This window comes from Podarcis gaigeae (genome assembly GCF_964106915.1).
Source record: "Podarcis gaigeae genome assembly, chromosome: 6".
NCBI lineage: Eukaryota > Metazoa > Chordata > Lepidosauria > Squamata > Lacertidae > Podarcis > Podarcis gaigeae.
Genome location: NC_139682.1, coordinates 71,071,639 through 71,094,155, shown reverse-complemented (window position 1 = coordinate 71,094,155; position 22,517 = coordinate 71,071,639). Strand labels below are relative to the sequence as shown.

General features: G+C 42.1%; 1 long non-coding RNA gene across 1 annotated transcript in view; it reads left to right on the top strand.

The window, feature by feature from the left end:
- LOC310846700 overlaps positions 1–22,517 on the top strand; it is a 560,034-nt gene that overhangs the window by 80,045 nt on the left and 457,472 nt on the right. The window lies entirely within an intron of this gene.

Here is a 22,517-nt window from a genome sequence, read left to right as displayed (position 1 = left end):
ATCAAAAATACAGAAGCTCCTTTGTATTGATTGGTTTGACTTAATTTTTATTTTTTAAAAATAAAGAAAGTAATCATTTAAAAATGCAGATGTTGCTGTCCCAAGGAGCTTACAGCTGAAATGTCAAGAGCAAGAAAGGACGTGAGTGGACAGAAATGAGAAAGGAATAGAGAGGCCAGGGTGAAGAATGAATGAGAGTAAGAAAAAGCAGTCGGATTGTTTGCCATCAGATCTATACTTCAGTTGAGGCAAAGCTGGTTGATTTCATCTCATCGAAGCACATGGGATTAATTTGGTTCAAAGGCAGTTATTTTTTTCTGAACTGGGCCCACCCCGTTAAGTTTAACTGTAAACTTGTTGACAAGAATGAGACTACATCAGCATAAATCAGTGCTTGAGCTTAGCTAGGTCATAGATCAGGTTGTAAAGCAATTATATTCATACAGGATTAGATACATAGAAGATGCTCATTCTTTTCCTCATCCACTAAAAAACCCCAACAACTCCTGAACTCAAGAAATTCTTGTATGGTACTTTTTTTTATGAAGTTTTAAGCTACGGTGAATACAGCTAGTTAAGGTCATGATTTCATAGACAACCTTGATTTTGATTTGCAGTTGTAGCTTTTAAACAATGCAATTTAAAGCTTAAAAAAATTATGGCATTTTACCTTCAATGTAGAATTTTTCTGGCTCTGAAGCATTTTGCAATCATGTGTAGTTTAGAGCTGGTATTGAAAACACTGTGCATTAACAATGGAATCATTGTTGCATTTTGATATCCTACTTTTCTCGTGCAATATTCAAGATGACATTAATTCTGAGCGTATAACTTCAAATGTCACGCTAAAAAATTTAATGCCTGCACAAGGTCAGTAATTTAAACAAAAGGAAATGTGTTTTTTGCTGTATCTACCAAACATAGAGGTCAGCACAAGATCCACTAGATCAAGTAAATATAACTTACTGATGTAGTATTAACAAAAAAATTTCCTTCCAGTAGCACCTTAAAGACCAACTAAGTTAGTTCTTGGTATGAGCTTTCGTGTGCATGCACACTTCTTCAGATACTACATCACATCTGTGATGTAGTATTACAAATTAACTTAAGAACTAGAGGAACAAATGGTTGCCTCTTTTCCTTTTCGCAACTGCTGCCATGCTCATCTCTTTCTTTGTTTCTTTTTAATTTGTGGGTGAATTGAGTGCTCATTAAAAGAAAGGGCTGGATTGTAGCGATAACCAGGAACTTGTGCTATGACTCTTCAGACACTTCAGTCATATTTATGCATTCATGGAAGCAATGGTTTCGAGATGCTGGATTATTTGTAGAGCTTCTTTTTATGGGCGCGTGATCCTATTATGGAACGGAAGGCATTTTTTGTAACCCGTAAGAAATGAGCCCACAATGATCGTATTAATCCCATTTCTTGATGGCGCAAGCTATTCTTATATTTTCTAAAGTTAATTAGTTCTTCTTTATGGGAACGCTCGTGATGCAGCTGTACTGTGATCAATAAAAGGCCATGGAAGTGAGCAACAGTGCACCCATAGAAGATACCTGGAACACCCATTTCTAACAATCGTAGCACTGAAAGCTAGCAAAGTAATGATTGCCTTCAGATAATGGTTTTGTTTCCACTTTCATTGTTATCAGAACCATCAATGGGATACACTCAGTGATTTACCAACTTCACAAAGTCTATATGATCCCTTTTATAAGATACAGCAGGTTGGTGTGGTGAAGTTGGATGTGGAAGACTTTAGATTAATAAGCACTTCAGTCAGAGGTGAGCAATAGTACAAAGTAGTGGTTTAAGGCCAGACGACACATTACTTTTCATGCATGGATTTTGGGCATGGGTTCTTTGCTTCTGCAACTCTGTATAAAATTCTGTAGGATTCCCCAGTACAATTAAAATTTTGCCTAAGCCTTTTCCGCGACTCCCATTAATTCCAACTTGTCTCTTAACCACTTTTTTCTGCACCTGGTTGCGGGATACAGACACTGGATGCACAGACCTGGAGACTTGTTCCAAACAAAATATGTGATAATTTATTAAAGCTAATATGTAATACAATACATTTATTAAATTTGTGTCTTGCTCTTCCTCCCTGAAGGAATATTTATTTTCAGGCTGGTTATTTAATAATACTTGGTTTGACAATAGCCGTTACTGTTTGAAAGATGTCGCTGTTGCTCAGCCGTCACCCACGCTAGACTCCCCCTTCTGAAACTGCTGTTTTCTCTCTAAAAGTCTTCCTTCAGGGAAGTCCACCAATATCTGAAGGGTCACATGTTCTCTATCGCTGATGTAGATGGTGGGAGACAAATTACTTTGTTCTTATTGTTCTCCTTCAGCTATTAATTTATCCAGCAATCTTTTTTTCTTTTTTCTCTTTTTAAGTGTTGGGGTTGTTGTTCCAAAGGAAAGGAATTTACATAGTTTCAAAATGACACAGAAGTGGTTTTACATGTCCTAAACAAGGCCGCACAGCTCAAAGGAAAAGAGTTGGCAAGTTATCACACGCCACTCCGAAGTCTCTGTATCTCAGCCCCAGCACAGGGCATTTCAGCATGTCAGCCTTAGGTTATCAGAGGAAAAAGTCACCGGAGAAAGAAAGAAAAAAACCACGACCCATCTGGCTAGAAAAAACAATCCCTCGAGTGCTGCATGCCCTTTGATATGGAAGCCAAAAAATACACACAGGAGTTTGCTTGATTTGACACAAGTGGTTGTGATAAATTCTTAATTATGTGGTTGGATAAAAGGCCTCCGCAGCAGAGCTGAAACAAAAATGAGTCAATTTAGATTTGGGATCTTAATCTAGGGGTATGATAGGGTCAAAAAGTCCCCTGACACTTCTGCTTATCTTGTTTTGAATGCTTACCTCCTTTTCTGTGAAACTGGATTCTACCGTTCCGCTGCAGCGGGCGGTGTTTTCACAAGATGTCAAGATCCATATTGGTGACCAGCCTTCCCCCCCCCCACCCCCAATTCATGCCACATTTCCTGCAACAGGATCTGAGCCTCTGCAACTGCAATCATATATTCACCTTGGAGGAACTCCCATTGAACTCAGTGGAGCTTAGTTCTAAGCAGACATGCATATAGGATGATACTGGAAATAGGGGTGTCACAGAATTCCATCCAAATTGATGGTGTTTGCTTACTCAACCCATGTCCAAAATTAACCCAGCAGATAGAAATTGTTGCTGCTTTCAGTCCACAAGTGATTCATAATCGATTGCCTTCCTGTCCCTCGTTTGCATTGCACTTCCTTTGCATTGAAATGAATGAGGAGGGGTAACATAATGACAACATGACTGTGCAATTAATCACAAAAGTTATATAAGATATGTAATTTTGTCACAACAGGTAGTGGGATGAAGAACATAGTTTTTGGCAGAAGGTGAGCTGCAGCAGAAGAGAAACAGCTCTGCATGCAAAGAACACAGGGCAGAGCACAAAACAAAGCCCTTTTACACCCCAAAAATGTAATTGCGGGATCTTTAAGCAATTGAGCTGTAGCCAGCTAGCGAGCCTATTGTGCATTGTCACCCCAAAAGACAAGATGCTCACCACAAATGAGGACACTATTTCTCATAAAATAGGCACATACCCAGGGCCGGATTTAGGTTTGATGAGGCCCTAAGCTACTGAAGGTAATGGGGCCCTTTATAGGTCCAGCTGTCCTTTGTCAACAACAAATTGTCACTGTTTTCTGTGTTGAATATATGCTGTATGGTAATTTAGGGACCTAATAGGTATCTAAAGCCATTTGCACCTGCAGAATGTAGGCACCCTATATATAGAAATGAGCAAACCAGTGATATTTTAGGGAGCAGGCTAGCAGGCGGGTCCCATTACTTACATCATAGGAACCTAGGTAAAGGTAAAGGGACCCCTGACCATTAGGTCCAGTCACAGACACTCTGGGGTTGCGGCGCTCATCTTGCTTTATTGGCCGAGGGAGCTGGCGTACAGCTTCCGGGTCATGTGGCCAGCATGACTAAGCCACTCCTGGTGAACCAGAGCAGCGCACGGAAACGCCGTTTACCTTCCCGCTGGAGTGGTACCTATTTATCTACTTGCACTTTGACGTGCTTTCGAACTGCTAGGTTGGCAGGAGCAGGGACCGAGCAATGGCAGCTGACTCCATCGCGGGGATTCGAACCGCCAACCTTCTGATCGGCAAGCCCTAGGCTCCGTGGTTTAACCCACAGCGCCACCTGTGTCCCTATCATAGGAACCTACATAACATAAAACACTGTTGCTGTATGTAGGTTTTATTTTATTTAGTTTTTATCTTATATTTTGGAAATGTACATCCAGTTTTCCCCCTTTAATTTTTTTTGGGGGCCCCCAAGAGAGTGGGTCCCTAAGCTTGTTTAGCTTATACGTAAATCCAGCACTGCACATACCAGTGCATGTGCATGGATGCACATTTAAAAACAATTGCTATGATTTAAATACAATACATCTCACTACAGAGAAGATGATACCCAGGTCATCTGCTGTCGAGGTGCTAGCTGTTGACGGAGAAGTTCAAGGCCCCCTTCTGTCCTTTCATGTGCTTCTTTATCTTCAAACCAGACATAGTTGCTGACAGCCCTTCAAACAGAAGGCTGCTCTCTGTGGAAGTAGGGCACATGATCACCCCACAGTGCATTACTGTTCCCAAAGCGGTTTCTTCCCTTCCCTTTGCAGTGCCATGGCCCCAAAGATGAGGCTTGTGAAAGAGTTCAGGCTTCTTTCCCTGTGTGGGAACTGTCCAATCCCCTCCAACATTTCTCCAGTGAAAATAGGGACATTCTAGTCTACATCAGGAAGATTCTCTCAGGTTTGGTCTCACTGCACACTCAGATGTCATATCTGCATCTGTCACCTTGAGCCAATGACAACCTCTCCACCTCACCTACCTTACAGGATTGTTTTTAAGAAGAAATGTGCAAGGGAAAGGAACATGCACAACACCTTTCACAGATAAATGGAATGAAATAATATTTTATCTGTAAGCTGCCCTGAGTCCCTATGGGGGGAGGGCAAGATACAACAACAACAACAACAACAGGAACTGTGAGAATGATCTGGAACATACCAGACAGTAAATTCCATTGAACTCAGTTGTGAGTAAAAATGCCTAGGATTGCAGTGTAAGGCTGCCCAGTCTTCACGCAGCTACCTGGGAGTAAGCTTCACTGCTTAGAGTGGGACTTACTTCTGAGGAGACAGGGTAAGGATCCATTTACAATAAAGGAATCAACACTCTACGTGTTTCCTTTAAAAAAAATGCTGGCAGCCAAATCATGGAAATGAAAGAATTTTAAGTGGATCAGTGACGTTTTCCTTCAACATTTTAGGAAGGGCTTTGTATTCCAGCTTCACTATTTCCTTCATTTGGTGCAGGTATTTTATCTTCAGTAGAACTAGGACTTCAAGGACAATTGTGACTTTAAGGAAGAATGGGAAGTTTTTACAAATTATCTAAAAAGACAACAAAATGAACCAGACTCCTTGGCAGGTTTTGAATAAACACACACAAATGTATTGGTTGATAACATGATAGATAGATAAGGTAAGGATATGTATAATTTTATAACATGCAGAGAATAATATGTGCAGAGAAATAAGAGAGAGGAGCTGAGGAAAGTCCCTTGTGGGGAGGGGGAGAGGGATGGAGGGGGGGAAAGGGGGAAAATAATGTATGTGATTATATGGTTTGATAATTTGTTATGTTGAAATTGCTTAATAAAACTATTTCTTTTTTTAAATGAAAATTCTGTAATTCCGGGGCTGTCCCTGGAAAATCAGGACACTTGGAGAATATACTGTCCCACTCTACAGTTCTCCATCTTCCGAAGAGACTGCCACAGAGGATCAACTGTATACAGTAGCAGGCGGTGGACTCCTCACGCCCATTTCCTGACTGGAGCTATAATTCTGTTGTCTTGCATGTATTTTTCACTGCTAGATTAGCTTTGACTTGCGGACAGAGAATTGTGGTAGGGTAATGGGTTCAGAGCCCCCTGGTCACCACTGGTTTGCCTTTTCTTATTTATAACCCCTTGGCTGGCTATTGCTGCTCTTAGCTCGAAAGGTACTAGATGCTGTAAGAGAAGTGACCAGCTATGGCAAGACAGATACATTTAATCTAAATACTTAAATGTGATTCTTCTCCTAAGATGAGCAAACTGAATTAGGGCCGGGGGGTGGTGGTGGGGAGAAGTCTGATGAGAAAAGAAACCTAACATGATGAATGGGCAAATTTTAAAAGCCTATTAAACTGGAGAAAAATCAAATGACTGCCAAATGGACTTTCATTCCTCTTTTTATTTATAAACATTCATGTGAAATTGCAAGGGGAAGGGGGGTGGGTGGAGAAAGCCCTTGAACTCCCCTGAAAGACATTTTGTATTGCGATATGTTGCCTTAACTGCTAAATGGTCATCTGCTTTGTGTAGGCTCTTTCTGGGGTCTTTGTACAATACATCTTAATGTCAGCACCGCTGCGAATGCAATTCTAATGTGGATTCACGCACATAATCACCAAGCTCAGCAATAGAACACATGCTTTGTAAAAGCCCCCCAGCTTCAATCTCCTGGTAGGACTGGGAAAGACATCTCTCAGAAGTAGTGGGGAGCTGCTTCCAGGGATAGGGAACCTGTGCCCCCTCCTAGATGTTATTGGACCCCAACTCCCATCAGCCCTGGGACCCCCAGCCAATGGTCAAGAATAATGATAGCCTATATAAAAAGTATTTTCCTTATGCAAAGTCCAAAGCGGGGTTTGACATGTAAGAAACATATTAGAGAGGATGAAATTAGATAAGAAAGAACCTTAAAACACAATTGCATGCAATTTGAGCTATAAACACCGATGTTGGGTGAGCGGGAAGTCACTAGTTTTGTTGAATTGGAATTTAATTTTTGACTTACAAATGTAACTTTCTATATGGAAAAAAAAAGAATAAAATATTATTACATTTAAAAAGAATGATGGACCAACAATACCTGGAAGACCACAGCTTCCTTACCCCTCGTGTAGACAACCCTGAGATAGATGGACTAATAAGGATCAGAACTGATAAAAGAAAGCTTACTATGTTACACTTAATAGTTAAATCTGCATTTTAGATAAAGCTGTTCTGAATTCAGTTTTGAAAATTTCCATCAAAAAAAGATGCTGTTTTGTTACAGTTCAAGTGATTTTTTAAAATCAGATCTGCCAGCAAGCTGCACGAAAAATCAATTTGTTTAAAGTAATTTAGTGCCATTATTTTTCAATGCCACTTCTGTCTCCTTTGGCAATGACTTCTTTCAATAAGATCCCCTGGGTCTACACTACCAGATCCCATGCCGCAAAGGAACGATGTTATGCAGTGATTCATGGCGCAATGATGTTGCCCAATTTCAGCAAATAAAATTGTGTAAATAAAATACCCATAAAGAAAACCAGCACAGCCTTTCATATTTATGGACTCATCTTAGGTGGGCCAAAACTACTGAGGGTTGGAAACACACAATTCAAAATATGGATGAAAGTGAAGACCCAATTCCAAGATTTATTTATTTTTTTATGGAAGAAGAGATTAACCATTTTTATTTAATTATGAAAATTAAGGCAGCTAAACAAATCATTTCACACAAACACAAAAATTACATATTCTTATCAATCATATTCAAAATTCATGATAATAATAATAATAATAATAATAATAATAATAATAATAATAATATTTATACCTCGCCCATCTGGCTGGGTTTCCCCAGCCACTCTGGGCGGCTTCCAACAAAATATTAAAATACATTGGTCTGTTAAACATTAAAAGCTTCCCTAAATAGGGCTGCATTCAGATGTCTTCTAAAAGTCTGGTATTTGTTGTTCTCTTTGACATCTGGTGGCAGGGCGTTCCACAGGGCAGGTGCCACTACTGAGAAGGCCCTCTGCCTGGTTCCCTGTAACTTGGCTTCTCGCAGCGAGGTACCTCAGTGTCTGGGCAGAACAATGGGGGTGGAGACGCTTCTTCAGGTATACGTGCCTGAAGCTGTTTAGGGCTTTAAAGGCCAGCACTAACTCTATGAATTGCACTCAGAAACATACTGGGAGCTAATGCACATAGATCTCTTAGGACCAGTGTTATATGGTCCAGTGGTTTTTCCCAGTCACCAGCCTGGCAGTTGTGCAAGGATTCACTCTTGGCTCTGCAAACAGCTCTACACATGTCCATTGGTGCACGAGTAGAGTTTTTTCTGAAGAGCTCTGAATGAATGTGGGTGATAGCCCACAAGGCTCCATCATCCCTTTCAACCCATGAGAGGGGTCATCGTAGGAACTGTCTGTTTCCATGGATAAGACTTGTCCACAGCCCAATCCTAGAGATATATTTTAGCAAATAAGTGCCCTTGATTTTAATGATGCTTACTTCCAAGCAATGGTATTTTGGATTCCTGCAGTGAGTTGTTTAGTCAAAAGCTGTGCTGAAACACAAGGCCGTGCAAAGGATGAGAAGTGGGTGGTTTCACTGTCCATCATTCTAGTAGATGCCGCACTTTTATTACTGTGAGCTTAAGTGGCACATAGCAGTAGATGTTCATTTTGGCATCTTTCTGGTTTGATTTTCCTTGCCCAGCGTAAGTGCTTCCAAGGGAGCTAAAAAGGCTGACATTGTTATTGTATCTTTCTGAAGTGCTGAATTCTGGGCATATCTAGGCATGATAATATTACCTCTTGAGAATGTCTGGTTGTTTTTTTTTAAAAAAGTAATTTGCATTACAGTGGCACCTCTGGATACATATGCTTCAGGTTACAGACTCTGATAACCCAGAAATAGTGCTTCAGGTTAAGAACTTTGCTTCAGGATGAGAACAGAAATCGTGCTCCGGCGGCGCGGCGGCAGTGGGAGGCCCCATTAGCTAAAGTGGTGCTTCAGGTTAAGAACAGTTTCAGGTTAAGTACGGACCTCCAGAATGAATTAAGTACTTAACCCGAGGTACCACTGTACTTATTTGTTAATATGGACCATAGCAAGGAAAGCCAATGTATACACAAGAGAAGACGAGAGAAGAAAGCATAGACACAAAATTCCTATTTGAGGACAGAAGCTGCATTCCATTCCATGCGCACATGGAGCAGGCGTGGAGAACTTTTGATACTCCAGATGTTGATGAACTACAGCTCCCATCAGCCCCAGCAAGCACCATCAATGGCCAGGGATAATGGAAGTTGTGGTTCAGCGGCATCTGGAATGTTTTAGGGTTCTTGATCACAAGAAAGCTTTGAGGGATCTTAGGCCTTCCCAATAAACATGGAAAGGTTGGGGTGGAGGCCCATTCCCACAGTAGACATGCCCGTAGCTGATTTGTGCTCTCAGAGCCAGTGTGGTGTAGTGGTTAAGAGCAATAGTCTTGTAATCTGGGGAACCGGGTTCGCGTCTCCGCTCCTCCACATGCAGCTGCTGGTTGACCTTGGGCCAGTCACACTTCTCTGAAGTCTCTCAGCCCCACTCACCTCACAGAGTGTTTGTTGTGGGGGAGGAAGGGTAAGGAGAATGTTAGCTGCTTTGAGACTCCTTAAAGGGAGTGAAAGGCGGGATATCAAATCCAAACTACTACTACTACTACTACTACTACTACTACTACTACTACTACTCTTCTTCTTCTTCTTCTTCTTCTTCTTCTTCTTCTTCTTCTTCTTCTTCTTCTTCTTCTTCTTCTTCTTCTTCATCTTGCTTCCAGGCTTAACAGCTGAATAGTTATCCATTCCTATCTAGTTTGGCCCTTAGAACTTAGGGCTTTTGATCTCTCCACTGCTTATATTGCCTTTGCACTTCCCTGGACAAGCCACTGCAAATATTTGAAGCCCGTGAGAAGGTAAAGGGACCCCTGACCATTAGGTCCAGTCTTGACCGACTGAGGGGTTGCAGTGCTCATCTCGCTTTATTGGCCAAGGGAGCCAGCGTACAGCTTCCGGGTCACGTGGCCAGCATGACTAAGCCGCTTCTGGCGAACCAGAGCAGCGCACGGAAAGGACATTTACCTTTCCGCTGGAGCGGTACCTATTTATCTACTTGCACTTTGACATGCTTTCGAACTGCTAGGTTGGCAGGAGTAGGGACTGAGCAATGGGAGCTCACCCTGTCACAGGGATTCGAACCGCCGACCTTCTGATCAGCAAGCCCTAGGCTCTGTGGTTTAACCCACAGCGCCACCCGCGTCCCTGCTGTGAGAAGGTAGCGGAGCCCTTAATGAAATTCATAGGCCTTGCTCCTGGCTCCTCCTCCCATTATTATTATTATTATTATTATTATTATTATTATTCCAAATCTTGCTTCCCCATAGCTTCCTGGGGATTAAGGGGGCCATAACAGGCATAACCCCCCACTCTGGGAAACCAAGCACTGATTTTAAGGCTGTTACACACATACAAGTCTTCTAGTATCATGCAGAAATGAAACTTTACAGGTCTCATCAGCAAAAGGAGGTTAAAAACAAGGGGAGGGACAAGAGAGAGTGAGAGACCCAGTTCTGAGACTAAAGAATTCCTGCCCACTTATCCCAGGGGGCAGACTAGTAAACTCCGGCATAAATCTGATGTGTGTGAATAAAACGCCATAAAAAACAAGAAGCATGGAAGGAAAAGATAATGAAACCAAATGTGCTGTAAGCAATGTAACCTAAAATCTCACAGAATATTACCTGGCTCCTGTGTGCTTGCAGACACAGTACAATAAAGGATGATAGTGTAAGTGTGATATGGGAATAGTGGACATAATCCTGTAATGTGCTATGTCTGGGAACTGTAGATGCAGCTGAGCAGAGCTGAAAGCAAAACAGATTGCTATTACATAAAAGTCAAGTGAAATAGCAAATATCTAGTCAAGTGTCTCCCCACCTCCCACCTTGCCTGGAGGCAGGAGATAATATCCATCTCTATATATATCTAAAGAGAGAACATCTGGTAATCAAATTAGAAGGGAGGAGGGCAGAGGGGACCCAGTCCACTTATTTTAGACCCTGTTTTTAGAAGGCTGCAGGGATGGCATGATTGCCTAAATTAAAGCGGGGTCAGGAGTGGGGCTTGCAGATTTCATTTGGGGCTCTGCAATCTCCCCACACCCCTGCAATAGTTCAAGAACTGAGTGCATTGAAATTATATGCCCAAGTACCACTAGAATTGTACCTGCCAACCTAGCAGTTCGAAAGCACGTCAAAGTGCAAGTAGATAAATAGGTACCACTCCGGCGGAAAGGTAAAACGGCGTTTCCGTGCGCTGCTCTGGTTTGCCAGAAGTGGCTTAGTCATGCTGGCCACATGACCCGGAAGCTGTACGCCAGCTCACTCGGCCAATAAAGTGAGATGAGCGCCACAACCCCAGAGTCGGTCACAACTGGACCTAATGGTCAGGGGTCCCTTTACCTATACCTACCACTAGAATAGGTGGGAAGTTCATGGTCCCCAGACTCCAACCTCCATCATTCTTGACCACTGCCTATGTTTGCTGGAGGTAATAAGAGCTGGAGTCCAATAACACCTGAAGGGGTTCCCCACCCTTGTAATTTTGTTCTTGGCATCCATCTGTCTCAGCAAACAATGGAGGAGAGTGCCTTTGGAGGTGAAGTCAAATGGCTGGAAGGTTATAGCGCCTGCTGTGGCTGTAAAGACGGATATGGGAGAGACACATTTTGTTGAAGCTGGGGCAGATGAAGGTGTCTGGTTGTGCTGCTGCAGAGGCACCATGGTGTTTCTTCAATCTGCACTCTTCCCAGTGGTCATTCTTCCACTGATTGCTGCTGTGGATACATGGCCTGATGGATGTGTTTCCAGGCACTGTGGTCGTTTGCAAGGGATTCCCACTGGGTGAGGTTGATGTTGCCAGCTATCATGCCATGTTTGTAGACATCTTTGTAACACAGAGCTGGTCTGCCAATGGGCCTGGTGCTTGAAGCCAGCTCTCTGTAGAGCATGTCCTTGGGTGTCCTGCCATCTTGCATTCTGTGGAACACGGGATTAGTAGGGTTGCCATATTCTGAAGTGCAAAAAAGAGGACACTTTGATGACTCTTCTATAGCCCTACTATATGTAAACTATAGAAGCTGTGATCTATTGCTGAGGGAAGCAGGTAAAGAGAAGAGGAAAGCAAGTCTTCAACCACCAGTTATGTCTATGTTTCATCCAGAAAGTATAGCCCATGGGTAGATAAACTAAGGCCAGGGGGGTCAGATCCGGCCCAGTCACCTTCTAAATCTGGCCTGTGGGCGGTCTGGGAATCAGCGTGTTTTTACATGAGTAGGATGTGTCCTTTTATTTAAAATGCATCTCTGGGTTATTTGTGGGGCCTGCCTGGTGTTTTTACATGAGTAGAATGTGTCCTTTTATTTAAAATGTATCTCCGGGTTATTTGTGGGGCATAGGAATTTGTTCCCCCTCCAAAAAATATATAGTCTGGCCCCCCACAAGGTCTGAGGGACAGTGGACCAGCCCCCTGCTGAAAAAGTTTGCTGACCTGGTATAGCCAGAGACATTTCGGCAAATTTAAGAAATCCACCTGGACAGAAATTTTACCCCTGAAAAAGAGGTTGTGTCCTGGAAAAAGAGGACACATGGCAACCCTACATTAAGTAATGGCAGGTGTGCGGTAGTTGGAAATATTAAGATGTGCAGGATAGTTCATTATGGCTGTCCCTTATCCATATATTCTTGGGACTGAAATGTAAATGGATTGAGTGCATCCACCATCTATATTAGGCGAGACAAGTCCCATTGAGTGAGTTTTACCCTGTGCTTTATCATGGTACTGATTGTGTATACAAAGCCTATGTTGTACACATTGTACACATTGTACACATGTAGGTTCTGTGCCAGTCTTCTGAACAATATGCACTGGGGGAAAGGGACCTCCGGCCCTCTGATATTGTTGGATTCCACCTCTCATGAACCTCGGCCAACATGGCCAATAGTCAAGCACGATGGGTGTTGGAGTTCAACAACATTTGGAGGGCCACAGATCCCTTATCCCTGATACAGAGAGTGGCAGCAGCCACAATCCTGTTAGCCAGTTCTCCATGTAACTGTTGTCTAAACAGAATGGCTATAGCATGTGCTATGGGAAATACTCAATTATTCATTCAAAACAACTTTGAACAAGAAAAGTTAGAAGCAATAGCTTGCTCTGGTAGTAGAGGAAAAGAAACAGGTAAGCAAAAAATAAAATAAAATAAAATCCTAGACTTTTTGTAATTAGCTGTGAGAACCGAGGACCATTCAGAGCAGATTGTTTCCTCCAAAGTATTCGGCATAAATAACTCTCAATCCCATTACAGACTCATACAAAAATGATCAGCAAGATTTACAGATTATGTGAAATTACATGTTTATTAATTGCTGCGTGCTCTTCAGGCTCAGAGAAGCAAATCTAAGACTTATGGATATGATTTTAAACTTCCTGAATGCTTTCATGTGGATTTTGATATATATCATGGCATTTGGATTTTAATTATTTTATCATATATATTCTGAATCTATTGATATATTGATCAATCTACCTACCCACCTACCTGTTAATCTGTTTTTAAAATGGCAGTTGTTTTTGCAGAATCTGGCCCAGATAATGATGGCTTTCACACTGTGCTCAACTTGATACTGATACCTTAGAAGGCAATGGCTATAGAAACAGCCCAGGAGGACTTGATGTTAGCAGTAGTCAAAAATTTTCCATGTTATGTTGCTTGTGCAAATGCTTATGGCTTGTTAAGCAACAACAGTATACTGAATCCCAGAAAATGCCCAATCAGCAATTTTCCTGTATCTGAGCAAGGAGGATGTGTTGGGTATTCAGATAGTACACCATTTCCATGACAGTGGCAGGCTGCTGTTTTTTCATGTGTTGCAATCAGATGTTCCATTCTGTGCCATTAAATGATACAAGCCCATGTGTTTCAGAGTGATATGTCAAGATATCATAATACAACATTGTGCTGATAGACATGCCATGCTGACACATTGCACAGATATATTTTCTTTGATTTTTTTAATGTTTTAAGGGAAAGGAAATAAGCCAGGATATTGCGTTGACTCCAAATGTTGTGTGGATCTATCCGAAAAAGAAAATGGCTTCTAGATAATTTAATACATCTTTAACAGGACATAATGTTGCTGATCCACCTGCTGATTCATGAACAAATGAGGACTTGACGAGAGAGAGAGAGAGAGAGAGAGAGAGAGAGAGAGAGAGAGAGGAGAGGAGGTCAAATTTGTCTGACTTTTTAATTCCTTCCCATTGGAAATGATGGAACTCAAAAGTGCTCAATATTGGCTACATTGTGCCACATAAAAGTTTTCATTTCTCACATGTGTACTCATAGCAATCTATCAAGGTCTCATTGAGCACAACAAAATCATGGTAAAGTATGCCAGTCAGATGTTTCGGAAGGCCACTGGCCAGTGATGGAGCATCTGTATGGAATGCAGAAGCTCCCTGGTCCAATCTCTGGCTTCTTCAGGTAGGGAGAGAACCCTACCCAAAACCCTGGAAAGCCACTGCCAGCTTGTATAGACAATGAAATAGATGGATCATTGGTCTGACTCCATATAAGCAGTTTCTTGTGTTCCTGTGTTGGTGCAAATATATGGGGTGCAGGAAGACTTCTTTTAGGGAAGGTCTTTTCAGACGGGTGCCTAGTTCTCAGTTGTGCCCCTTTCATTTGCTCTCCTAGATGGCTCATGCCACACAGCCATGACCCATTTTACAAGGGAAAATGGGAAATTATCATGGAACTAGAAATCCCTTCCTTGTCCCAAATATGGCAATCAGCTACAGTGGTACCTCAGGTTAAGAAATTAATTCATTCCGGAGGTCTGTTCTTAACGTGAAACTGTTCTTAACCTGAGGTACCACTTTAGCTAATGGGGCCTTCCGCCATCACGTGATTTCTGTTCTCATCCTGAAGCAAAGTTCTTAACGCGAGGTACTATTTCTGGGTAAGCAGAATCTGTAACCTGAAGCGTCTGTAACCTGAAGCGTCTGTAACCTGAGGTACCACTGTACTATGCTCTGAGCATGAATGCAAAATCCAGTGATGGGTTTCCTCTCCATTCCTAAGAAGAGCTTTCTTAGTTTTTAACACAAGATCTTCCAATCTGATATTTTATTTATGTTATTGACTTCTACCGTGCCTTTCCAGATGCTTGAGGCTGCTCCTAGTTCTGTAAAAGCAAGTGGCAATAAACCTCAAATGCTCTGCCCCCTGCGGCGAAGAGAGATATCGAAAGAGCTGCGAGAGAAGAAACCTCTCTCTTTCGACGCCAAATGCCAAATGTCCACTGCTTAGGCTCCACGGTGTTGGGAGTTTGATGCAAACGCGACTTGCTTGAAGCAGTGCACAGTTCTCTGCGGGGGCACATGAGGCCTACCCTACACTTTCCAGAGGTGAAAATCATTTCACATTTCTATAGCCAGGATGCAAATGTTTTATGCTAATCAGATGAGTTCCAAACAAACAAACAAGTCCGGGAAAGAAACCTAAAGCCAGCATCAAGCCACGAAGTGCCCAGTAGCAAGTTCTGTTCCAGACTATGAGAAATTAAAGAGAGAGAGCGAGAGAGAGCACACCGGTGCATATCGGTTAGTCTAATTTATTCCGCCTCATTGCAATCTCGCAACCTCATGTTTGATTTTCTTATAAACTAGTAATTTCCTGAATGAACTTATATTGCCACAGTCACTACTAGCTCTGCCTTATAGAGAAGCGGTGTGTGTGTTTTTTTATTGTCGTGTGTGCAACTAAATTGAAATATCTTTCACTTGAAATATTGACTTTAATATCTCATTTGAAAAATTCATGAAGCCTTTGATGTTAAATCCATACTCAATTTAGCCAAATGCCATTAGAATATGCAATATGCCCGAATACAGAAAGCATTATTGTCTGTGTTTCTCTAGAAGAATTACATTTTATGACTGTAGCGTCAGGATCCTTTTTTTGGACTTGGGCACAGGAGGAAAAGAAAAGGGGGAAAGGCAGCACATTAGAAAGAAAATGAAAAGTGGTATTGATTAGGGCTCCCACTTACCCTCTCTGTGCTTCAGTTCGTAAATGCATGGAAATCAGGGTTGTGCCACTGTGAGTAACAATGCTCTGTAATGAATGGAGCAATCGTTGGAAAATTAGTGTAAGCTAGGATGATGGTGCACAGATGTTGCTCCTAGTAACTGTCATGCATTTTCTTTTACAACTCCATTTCCATAAGTCTCTCTATTTCTTAATAGTATCATAATAGAAACATGGCAATAGTTAATGATTTCATAAAAACATATAATGTAAAGAGGTAGAATGTTAATTGAAACTGCAGCTAAGAGTACTTCAGAAGGTTCTTTCTCAATAAAACATCCCCCCTTTTTTTACAAAATGGGAAAGAAAGAGGGGAAGGCATAGGACAAAGGCAGTTTTAAGTGGGAGGACATGAACTTAGGCTTTCAGCAAATTAATATTTTTTTTTTTTGTAAAGTAAAATCTAGCACTGGGCAAATGTTGCAAAATCTCCTGAGTGCTAATAGAATGGTATTTGCCTTTAGTAATTTATGGGCACTTTCCCCCCAGCTATCGATCACATAAAAAAAAAAGCCAGCTCCATTAACATTTTAGACAATAATGGTTGGAGAGGGGAACAAAAAAAAAATTCATTTTTATCACTCTTGAAACTGATGTCATGGTCCTAGCATATTTAGCTGAGACGTAGGAGGAGATACGTAGGGTGCCCTCTGCGTCTAATGTGCTTAGACAGGTAGCTGGGGACTAATCTGATGAACCAGATGTAAAATAATAAAATAACAAAGCTTTGAGCTGATTTTGTTTATCTCAGAAATAGGAGGGAGCATGTTGGTGCCACTTAATAAGGTGACCCTTACCTGGCAATGTAATTGGGTGTCCAGGGGGTGGGGGTGGGGTGTCCAATGTGGATAAGATGATCAGTAAACAGATTAACAACAAATGCAGTCAGAAAGGAAAGCCTGCATTTCGTGGCTGCTCAGCAGCTCCATCTTCTGTCCAGCCTACGGGATACAAAAGTTTCCCCAGTCTCATTTCCAGGAAAGGGAAACTGCCTGTTACCTTTTCCAGGAAGAAGGCAGGGAGACTGAGGCTGTGATCCAAATCATGCTTACCAGGAAGGAAGTGGCTTATCAGCCAATGCCAGAGCTTTGAAAGCAGATCAGTCACATGGGTCCTGCTGGAACACCGCCAGAAATCTTCACTTCTGCTGTACGTATCTTATCACCACCACCCAAATTATCCTTTATTATTGCTGAGGCATGTAACATGCACCGAAGCGCCGTGAAACTGTTGATACTGAAATTGTCGAAGTCTTTGTGCTGTTAAGGGCTAGATAATGAACAGAACACAAATTCCCTTGAACTGCAAAATAAAATGATAAAATAAAATACCCTGCCCATTTATTTATTGCATCTAGATGCTGCTGTAATATCACAACAGCCAAGTGTATTGTTTTGGGCCACCACCTCTGATTGTTCAAGGTTTGGCACTTTGATAAAAAGGGACAAATCTAATGGTTTGGACATTTCACTAAAGCGGCAGAGGCCCGTAAAAGTAGCACCAGGTACAGTGACTTGGGGCTATAAAATATTATCTTGCATCCTTCTTCCTGATTCAGCAATCTCCCAAACAACCATACAGTCTGTGGCCAAAAATTCCAGTTACCTTGTCACAGAGCTTGACTCAAGCCATTGCCCCTGCCCCTGTTGAGTTAACTCAGCATTTGGTTTCATTCTCTTTCCCCTTTCATCACACTGTTGCAAGAACTTCTTTGCCTACCTAATCCCCAAGCCTGACTTAATTTAGACATAGCAGCCCAAGCCCTGTCATTGAACAACTTTGAATGAAGTCTGACTCAGCGCTGATTTACATGTGATGGCTGCCAAGTGGAGTCTGCAGAGAGGCAGTTGTCAGGACTGAAACTCGAGGCAGTGCATGTAACATTTAAAAGGCTTTCAGCCTGTGCACCAAGCAACCCGCACGCCAGCCTTTAGATTATGCATGTTTATGAGCTGCTTCTAGGAACGATGCTAGGATATGTGTCACTTTTGCTTGTTTTTACCTATAGGTCTGTTCCATTTACCTGATTATTATTTTTAACGGCCACAATTGATTGTGGTCAACTAACTTATACTCAGAGTATGAGTCAGTTACGGTCATTAATTTCAATGGGTCTTCTCTGAGTAAACATCTGTTGGCTGCAACCCATTTTTTTATATTTACACACACTGTAATGCGTATTTCAATCTATATTTCCATCCAAATGCACATTTAAATATGTTTAAACTGCTAAGAACTGTGTCACAACATTTGGAGGAGTACAATTCTGCTGCATAGCATATTAGTCCTGGTTAGAACTAAGCTATGCTATGATTCTGACTTAAGCCCTATTTAGGCGGCCTGAGGCTTAAACTGTTTATAGCACAAAAAAATGTAGTTTTGCCTCATCTTGGAACGGTTCGTGCGCATCCATAATATGTAGATTTCAATTTCTATTGATTGTAGATTTTGCTGCCCACCAGGTTGTGTGTGATTACTTGTCACGCATTTGAGAACTTCCTCTTTGATTAGGCTATCCATGACTCTTCCTCCCTGCAAATACCCCTGGGGAAACAAACCAGGACTGCTCCAAGAAAACCCTAATGGCAAAAAGGAGCGCTAGGCCCCCTTATCTTGGCCAAGTGGATTTTTTAAAAAAAGTTTTTTCCTCTTGTCACTTCCCTCTGTGGCCCCCTCAGAATATCCTGGGTGGGGCCAGGGGGGCATATGGCCCCTGGTTGGGAAACACACCCTTAGAACAACCTTCGCTGAATTTTGCAATGCAGTTCTAAAGCCATCAAAATGGCTACAAAAATGCATAAAAGTAAAGCGTGCACAAAACTGCATATATTGGTGAAAGGAACATGCAAACATACGCTATATTTGGAGAAGTTGTTTTACAAAAGTGTGTGAGAAGCAAAATTGCACATAAGTGTTTCCATTAGGAGACATTCACACTACAATGCTGATGAATTTTCGCAAGGACTTCAAAAACTGATGTGGACAACTGAACTCAAGAGTGCAAAAATCAGGAACAGAGAGATACTGAAATAGGCATTTTCTTCTATCCATCCCTGCTTAAATCCCACTTCTTCAGGGAGACTTTTTGCCACCCTTCTCTTTTCCCTCAGTTTTAAAGCCATAACGAAAACACTGATCTAACTGCAGCCCAGGGTTAAATAATTGATTAAAATCGTATTTTGAATAACCCAAATGGTAATTTAAATCAAGTTTCTGACTTTCTACTTCATATATTTACTGAACAAACAGACATACTTAATTAGTCTAGCAACCAATGAAACATATCTCTTTGCAACTGAACAGAGACTCAAGAATATTGTCCAAAACCTCAGGCTATGCTCACATTGTGCCTTTTATGCTATGGGGTTTGTATTTGCATTGTAAGAACCATTGTGAACTTAAGGATTCCAGTTTACCTCTCTCGGTATACACGTCAAGTGAAGGGCTTTAAACAAGACCACCTATTTCAGGGGTGGGGAAGCAGCCTGAATGCAACTCTATGGGCCTCTCCTGGCATTTGGACCTCTCCCCAAGCCGCACCCCCTTCCCAGACACTTCCCCATTGTCCTGACTTTGCCCTGCCCTTGGATGTTGTAGTTTTGCCTGACTAGCATATGTCTTGGAACTCGGATAATGCATCTTGTTTGCCCAAATGGAGATGAGAGAGGATTGTGTGAGGAGGCACAGAAACTAGCCTACTGTACAAAGCTAAAATGTACATTCTCTGCTCTGCTCGTTTTGCCCTGCCTGGCAGCCACTGAGATGTGGGCTCCAGAAAGTTGCTCAGAAGGAAATGGGCCCTCAGCCTTAAAAGAGTTCCTCATCCCAATTTACTTGAAGACTTAGGTTGCGGTCCTATACCCACTTTACTCACCTTGTGACAACTATCTGACTTTTAGAAGACATCTGAAGGCAGCCCTGATTAGGGAAGTTTTTAATGTTTGATGTTTTATTGTGCTTTTAGTATTCTGTTGGGAGCTGCCCAGAGTGGCTGGGGAAACCCAGCCAGATGGGAGGGGTATAATAATAATAATAATAATAATAATTATTATTATTATTCGTTCTGAGCAGAGATGTGTAGGATTGCCCTGTTAACCAGTCAGAAACGTAAGAGTTTCCATTTACTGACCAGAGCAATTTCCCTCTATAACATGGAAAATTAAATGTCCATGCTCTTTGGTAGTATTTGTAATTTTCACAATAATTACTACAATCTATGACTGAACGCATCATATTTATTTTACTTGACCTCAAAAGTCAAAATATCTTTGTCTCTAGTTCATTGGTTTTCATAGAAAAACATGCTCTAACTCACTGTGTATGACAGAGGGCACAGATTCATTTTAAAGAGATGATTAGTGTGGATATGGCTGTAGTACATCCAGACATTATTTTAAACCAGTTATTATACGGGATCCTGAATATAAATGAAATACTTAATAAACCAATTTCATTTTTTTATTAAAAAAAACCCCTCTCCTTATTTTTTTTTAAAAAAAACTAGACGTCCATTTTTGTCCACACACTATTTATCCACTTGCAATTTCGTTTCATCAGATACTCTTTTCATTCTCTTCTGTTTCTACTGTGATTTCATCCCAGGGGTCTTATTGCTTTGTTTTCTTTTGCTTTCACTGCTGGGGACCTAAGATGGGAGGAAGTCCACAACCCAGCATGCCATGCAGATGGGCAGAAGGTAGCTATAAGGACTCAGAACAGGGACTTTACGTTTTGGAACACCTTCTTCTTACATATGAGGCACTTATATAGTCTCTATTGTATTTTCGGAGCCTTCTGAAGCTCTTCCTTTTTCAAGAAGTTTTTTGAAGTGGAGGGTTTTTTAAGACTGTTGTTGCTATTGTTGTTCTTAATTATCCCAGTTTGCATTGGATTTGAAACTGTCCGCAGATATTTCATTATCTGATATATGTTTTTATTGTTGATGCTCTGATTGCTAAACCACTTCAAGGCCTTTCATAGGAAGTGGTTCATGAATGAAATGAAATAAATATAAAGAAGGTAGCCGGCAGCAGAAAGCAGCAGCTGGGACCATAGGAGAGTTGGTAAAGGATTGCTGAGGGAACAACAAGACCACAGATTCTAAGGCTACTTTGCTCCCGTAAGAGCCAGAGCTCAACTCCATCCTTATATAATGGTGCTGATGTGGAAACCAAACTCCCCCCCCCCCTTGTTAAAGGAGGAATCTTTAAGAGTGTCTGTGCTTTGGACTTCGTTGGTATCTTCTGCATGGCGGTTGCTCAAGGGGCTCTTGGCTGTTGCTTCCTTGAGTTTGTTTGCCAAGGCACCCATGGCAATTTGCTGAAGACAAATATATAAAACATAATGAGGGAGGGCCCTCTCAGACAAGCTGATGGAACAAACTCAATGGGCCCAGGATTCCCTCTGTTCACGCAGGTCATGCCATATGTTGAAAGCACTCTGGTGTGACTTTAGCAGACAAGGCTTCTCCAAAGAATAAAAACTCCTGTGTTAAGGGTGCTGGGAATCGTAGCTCCGTGATAGGTCTCCTAACTGCTCCTAGCTCCATTCACAAACTACAGTTCCCAGGATTCTTTGGGAAAAGTCATGGCGGTTAAAGTGGTATAACAGCATTTTACATATACAGTGCAGATGTGGCCATAGTCACAGAGGAACAAAGGTGGGCTGTGCCAGAGGTTCCCTCAGGCCACTGATAGTCCCTTTGGAGCAGGTGACTTTGCACTTTCCTCAGGTCACAAAGGTCTTTCTTAAGCCACCCCAAAGGACGTGGTGGGAGGGGCTGCCCCAACAGTTCTCTCTGACCATTGATGGTTCTTATCAGATGATGAATGGTGTCTACCAGATGGACTTCCTTCGCATCTGCTGTCTTTTCTCACTTTAGCAGGTGGATCAAATCTGTTTTGCTAGATACAGTGGTACCCCGCAAGACGAACGCCTCGGAAGATGAAAAACTTGCTAGACAAAGGAGTTTTTCATTTTCTTAGCCGCTTCGCAAGACGCATTTCCCTATGGACTTGCTTCGCAAAACGAAGCTTGCCCCGCAAGCTCCGGGGATAGCGGGGAAGCGCAGCACGCCTTCCCCTCTGTCCCCGGACCCCTTTTGAACCAAGGGGTGGCAACGGGGAGAAGCAATCTTCTCCCCGCTGCCCCTTGCTTTAAAACATCCCCTCTGTCCCCGGAGATTGTGGGGCAGGCAACGGGGAGAAGCAATCTTCTCCCCGCTGCCCCTTGCTTTAAAACAGGTCTGGGGACAGAGGGGAAGGCGTGGGGCGCTTCCCCTCTGTCCCCGGACGGTCTCCATAGGAATGCATTGATTGATTTTCAATGCATTCCTATGGGAAACCGTGCTTCGCAAGACGAAAAACTCGCAAGAAGAAAAAACTTGCGGAACGAATTAATTTCGTCTT